Genomic DNA, 6,489 nt, shown 5'->3' on the forward strand with positions numbered 1-6,489 from the left:
TTTATTAATAGCTAGAAGATCATTACAACACCATAAAAGTAAAAATAGCTTGCTTTATTTTTTAGAAAGAAATAATAAATAAAATTAACAAATTTTTTTGGTCTTAAACTTTCTGACGGTAGTGTATAAATGTGTGTGTGTGTGTGTGTGTGTGTGTAAGAGTTTTATAAGAGTATTAATGTTATATTATTGTAATTCTTTCTTGTTTATTGCATATAAATAAATAAAAATGTTATATTTTATTAGCTATTATTTTATATTACACAATTTTGATGAATTGCATAGTATAAAGAAACAATCACGCTAACATAATTAATTATTACTTGTAATATACTAAATAAATTTCAATATAAATATAAATATAAATAAGTTATTTAGTGCAAAGCAACATACATCAGTCGCGCATTCGATTATCAATAACGCGCGTTCCGTGGCAGGGCTGTGTATAAAGTGGCAGAGACTGTGTCTAGCTCAGCCGTAGCGAAAGGGTTAAACTTAATATTTTATTTTCCTAACTTGATGAGAAATATTTACTTCTAAAAATTAAAAAAATACATAAATATTTATCAATCGTTTCTCATTACAACGCAATGTACAATACTTGGGACATTGTCGTTTGCGAATGCAAAATCAATCCGTTCAAGCTATCAAACAAATCTCAGTATCAAACAAATCTCGTTTGAGATCCGAGCCATTACTTCAACGTCCTTTTACATGCAACTTTATATATTCGACGTTAGATATATTTGCATGAATGTTACTCACCGTTGGCAGCTGTGTTCCTCCAATTTTCGATGATCTCGTAACAGCACTATTATCACCACTATACTGTCATTACCGTTTTCATATCTGAAGGATTTTATGTCTGTAATGGATAGGTATACTCCAAATTCTTTCTGAATTTGCCTCATCTAGTTCGCATTTTACAGATTAACGTTGTTAATGTCGATTTGTCCTTTTCTAAAGGTAGGTTCAATTTTAGATACCAACGGTTTTTTTTCTTAAACTCTCCTACAATTTTGTAAAATAAGTATATTTTATTATTTACAGTATATACACACATATAAACAGGATGTCCCTAAACTGGCGATAAAGATTTTAATGACAAATTCTTTGTAATATTTCAAGACAAAAATTCTAATACGAAAATATCGGGGCTATAGTATTTTTCAAATAATAAAAGTTTAAAGATTACGAATGACGAGCTAGACTTTTGTGTGCTCAGAGATAGCAAAATGATCAGTGGTAAAAGTGCTTCCATGTCAAATAACTTTGTTTTTATTGATTATAATTTCATCGTGGAGACAGCTAAATATGACAACTGACACATATCAATATCGATATATTAAACTATGGAATAAAAACGTTTTTAACTGTTCTTATGATTCATTACGGAGAAACAGAAATACATTTTTAATGAAATCTTGAATATTTTTACAATAATACTATTATCAAAAGCATCCGATTCATGGAATCGTAACTGGCAATAGTGAAATTATTGTAGAATTCATAATCTTTAAACTTTTCCTATTTGAAAAATGCTATATCCTCGACATTTTCGTGTTAGAAATTTTGTCTTCAAAATATTACAAAGAATTTATAATTAAAATCTTTATCGCCAGTTTAGAGACACTCCGTATATGTATAAATATATTATATTTAACACATTATTAAAATATATAAATATTTAATATATTAAAATATAAAAGTACTACAAATTATATTAGAACCTATAATCACAAAAATAAAGAAATATATTTTCTTATAATTATGAATATTACATTGTTTATTGAAATATGTGCGTGATATATGAATGTAAAATATATATAGCTATATATATATATATTATATGTATATGTATTTGAATTTAAAATTAAAAAAACATGACTTAATTATTTTAAAAATTAACTGTTTCGCAGATAAAAATAAATACTATTTTTCTATCTACTTATTATATTTTAATTCAATATGTTTATAAATATTTGTTATAGATAAAGATATCCTTTTATCTACAATAAATATTTATAACATTTTAAATTAAAATATAAGTACATAGAAAATGTTTATTTTTATATATATATTTTGCATAAACATAACATATACATTTATGTTATATTACATGACATATAGAAATATGTAATATATACATTTATTTTATATTGCATTACAGGAAAATATCTAATATATATACGTTTATATTACATTACATAATATGAAAACATATGTAATACATATGTCTATGTTATGTTACAGTAACATATCATTTGAAATATATTTAACATATAAATAATACATCTCAAAGTTGCTGACATAGAGCCGTACCAGAACATTTACCTGTATAAGTAATATTACATGTAACATTCATGACAGTCGTGTAATATTACATACATGTCTATGTTACATGTTGTGGTTTGCTGGGATGCGAGTATCGATTTTACATGCCTTTTTTAGAAAAGGATTATTTTAATATATTAATATATTATATTTTAATAATGTTATTATATAATATAAACTATACAGCCAAAAAAGTTGTACACTTGAAAAGTAGTAAAAAATTGTAAAAGTTTAAAAATTTATAACTTAACTAATAATTATAATATCGAGGTGTTTAAAAAACAAAAAAAAAGCTTGAAGTCTGTAGTTTGAGAAAATTTTAGTGCCATTACGTGGAATGATTAGTTTTACAATGGCGAATGACAGAGTGAGAACCTGCAAAACTGATAGAAAGTCCACTTTCCTGAATTGCACAGTGTGAATCAATTGATGTAGGTAGCTCAATGGGATAAAAAAAATTGAAATTCAAACTTTTCTCTTTAGAATGTGCTTTTTTTTTTTATCTTTTCTTTCTTTTATGCGGGGAAATCCTCATGGATACCCTCCGATTCCCGAGGAAATAGTGCCGAAACGGCGAAAACCCCGTGAATATCCTACTCGGACTTGTTTACGCGAGATGCCCGGCACGATTTGCAGCACTTCAGGACAAGCTTTATTTTCGTTTTTTAAACACCTTGATATCATAATTATTAGCTGAGTATTTAATTCTTGAACTTTCACAGTTTTTTTACTACTTTTTTTAAACGTACCGTTTTTCTTGTTTGTATGGTCGAGTGTATATAGGACAAAGTATGCTAAATCGTACTCCCAAAGGTAAATATTAAAATTGCAATAAAACTATCAAAAAAGTGACAAAATTTTTTTATTTATTTGAAACTATGGTTTTTTGTCAACGATATACGCGCAACATTAACACAAATTTATCATTGTTTCATATCGTAAAATAAAAATTAAAAAAAATATCTAATACGATTTACAATACGCCGGTTTGCTGAATTGTACCCATGAATTTTTAAATCATACTTCTAACAATAAAATTAAAATATTCTAACAAAAATGAAGTATTATTTTCTACGAAAGTTCTCAGTCTGCAACAAAACATATCTATAAGAAAATGTCATATTTATAATTATAAATTCTCTTAAAAAATTTAACAAAAATATTTTTTGTATCATACAAAAATATAAATAAGTATTACCTCAATATAATTGTAAAATTTGATAACATTTTCTTCAATTGTCTATCTAAATATAGAGTAAAAAAACCAATGCCTAAATAAAAAAATTAATTTAGTAAATCATAGCAGTACGATATAGGAAAAAGTTAGTGGTACGTTTTACCGAACTTGCCTTGTGAATAAAAATTTGTGAATAAAAAAATAATCTTGAAACTTTTTGCCGATTTTTCAACAGTTCCATTATAGGATTAAATAAGATGAAAAAATGATTTAATAATAAGTTTAATTGCTTATCTTTCTCAATGTGATAGCTTAAGCACGGGGTGCCGAATATTACATGAAAATCACGCAAAATAAATTTATAAACTCAGTAACGAATTGCTTGAGAAGAAAACAAACATTGCGGCATTCGAGGGAGGCTAGCTGCAATACAACAGCGTTAACACATTAAAATATTTTAACTCTGATTACAAAATACAGTAGAGATACGATTTAACGAACGGTACGATTTAGCATATTTTCCCCTAATTAATAAGCATTATAATGATATATTATTGGCATAACTTTACTATTTTTATTAATTTCCAAATAGATATCGAAAAAAACCTCATGTAAAAGAAGTGATACCGATACAAGAACGATTGAAACATAGAATCTTACGAAATCTACTTACATTGGTGGTGTCACATTTGTTCTGTTTACATTATGTAGCATCAGATAGCATCCTTCTTCGTGTACCTGTCCAGTTTTAATCGCCTTGTTATAAGCATGCACACGCTGTCAAAATAAAGATCGTCACGATCACTTCCAAGGGATGCAAAATCGACTACGCATCTCGAATCTGCGCACCAATATCGTGCCCCCTTTGGCCTTACAGTGCAAAATCTGCAATATATCATTAATATATATCATTAATATATATTAGATAATAAATTAGCCGGAAAAGCCGAATTTTGCTTGGTACGATGCCAAGACTGAATTTCGGAACATTTTAAATATAAAATAGTCAATATAAATATTTAGAAATCAATTGGCTATAAGAGCCGTACGCGGATGTTGATGCGTCGATTCCAACGAAAATTAATTTTTCGTTGAGATTAAATATTTGTGCACGGGGCACGAATTTTGGTTGGTACACTGCCAAGACTTATTCGGAATAATCTCTTAGTGATAAAATAGTCAATTGAGATTTTCAATCAAAATTATGTAGGTGTATGGGAATTGTTAAGAAAATATTACGAGAATGAAATAAGAGTTATTTGCAAGCGACATGTTCAATGTTTTTTTTAATTACCGCAATTTAATGAAAAAGAATTTGAATAGCATAACAAAAAGACACAAAGAAGAGCATACTGAAATGTTAGAAAATTTAACGACAGATACTATAATTGAGTTTTTGCAATGCCGATGTCAAGTTCTAGAACGAGCATCTCTAAGCGATATTTCCAAAAAAAGCAAATCAAGGTTTAATAACAATGAGAAGAACGATGATAATCACATACAGTCGTTCGAATCGAGATTTCAATGCAAAATATTGTCAACAACGGTTCAGGAATGTCAATGTTATTTATATCAAGGACAACATTTGATTTATTTCTGTAATCAACTTTTAAATTTATCTGTTGAAAATAAAATCCAAACGGTCAAACCATTAAAATTGTGCATTAATTATCTTTCTGCAACGATTATTTCGTCGTAAAATGCAAATTAAGTTTGTGCCAAACAAGCGAAGGCAGTCATAATACCTCATTATCATCAAACTAAGGAGACGGCGAGTTCAATTAAATCCGTTGAATAGCAGGTTCAATACCAGAACATTTGAAAATCAATTAAACAATTGTTTATCTTTTCTTATAGTTATATACGTTTGTCAGTATAAGAATCCGTTGACAATACATTATTAAAATTTCGGGAATTTAGAATAGCCTATCGATAAACGATGTCAACCGAAAACACGAAGCCGAAAAATCATTTTGTAAATACGATAAGTCGAAATATCTCGGAACGGTTTGTTGTTAGATTTTGACCTTTTTGAGAGAACGAAGAAAGGCTTGGCGAATCGAGAGAAATAACGATGAAACGATTAACAATTTCGTTTAACTAACGCGTGCCTTTTTTATAAAAAAAGTAATTTTCTAGAGTTTATGCATACATAAGAAACAATAAAATATTACTCACTGGCTACCACGAGGCAAGACCGATCGACAGCTGAGACTAGGCGACTAGACGTTCTACGCACGTTCTACGGGATGCGAACTTCCCATCTATACAATACGACGCGCACGGAGTGACTGACTTCACTGATTGACTTTCTTGCTCGCTGCTCGCAGGCTCGCTTGCTATTTCGTTATCTCGGCCGTTTCCGTAAACGCTCGGCCGCACTCACAATCAGCTGCCGCTAGCCCATGCTCAACTGTGTTGGACACATCGACATATAGAATGGCTGGCAGTGGAAGGGGAGCCGCACGAGTAGAGTGAGAGGCAAACAGTCAAATAATATGAAGTTACGTTCCGTCTCTTTCTAATATAACCTGATTAGTTGGCGACATGACATCGACGGTTTTACGATGTTTTTATTTATAAATATTAAAGATTTGATAAATAGAATAAAAAACTTTATTTACAAGATTAAAATAATTAAACGGTAATTAATAGTAAAACAATAAAACAAAAACAATAATATATAAATATATAATGTAAAATTAAAATAAATTAAATTAAAGTCAAAACAAAATTAATTATTTAAGAAATTAACAGATTAATTTGAAATAAATGTAAATAATTGCTGACAATTTATATAATAACTGATACACTGACATCCGCGTTCGGCTCTATAGCTAGTCTATATTCATATATATATTTGATATTGAGAGCCTAAAAGAATTCTTCATATTTAAATAAAATCAAAGAATACATTGAGAGATACATAATTTTATTTTATATGACATGTGCGCGTGCGTGTGCGTGTATGCGTCATG

General features: G+C 28.8%; 1 long non-coding RNA gene across 2 annotated transcripts in view; it reads right to left on the reverse strand.

Moving 5' to 3' along the window:
• The window catches only part of LOC145947344 (uncharacterized), a 93,781-nt gene extending 87,880 nt beyond the window's left edge, over positions 1 to 5,901 (reverse strand). Inside the window, exons 1-3 of one of the 2 annotated variants that reach the window (XR_014427150.1) lie at positions 5,690 to 5,814; positions 4,185 to 4,396; positions 766 to 1,011 (exon numbers count right to left, since the gene is read on the reverse strand). This is a non-coding gene — a long non-coding RNA (uncharacterized LOC145947344). Of the gene's footprint in view, positions 1 to 765; positions 1,012 to 4,184; positions 4,397 to 5,689 lie in introns of both variants that reach the window. The other variant, XR_014427149.1, reaches the window with a different exon arrangement.
• Positions 5,902 to 6,489: the final 588 nt, after the last annotated feature.

The sequence above is a fragment of the Prenolepis imparis genome, unplaced genomic scaffold (genome assembly GCF_030444845.1).
Source record: "Prenolepis imparis isolate NDT839.2.m4 unplaced genomic scaffold, iyPreImpa1.0 SCAF_68, whole genome shotgun sequence".
Taxonomy (NCBI): domain Eukaryota; kingdom Metazoa; phylum Arthropoda; class Insecta; order Hymenoptera; family Formicidae; genus Prenolepis; species Prenolepis imparis.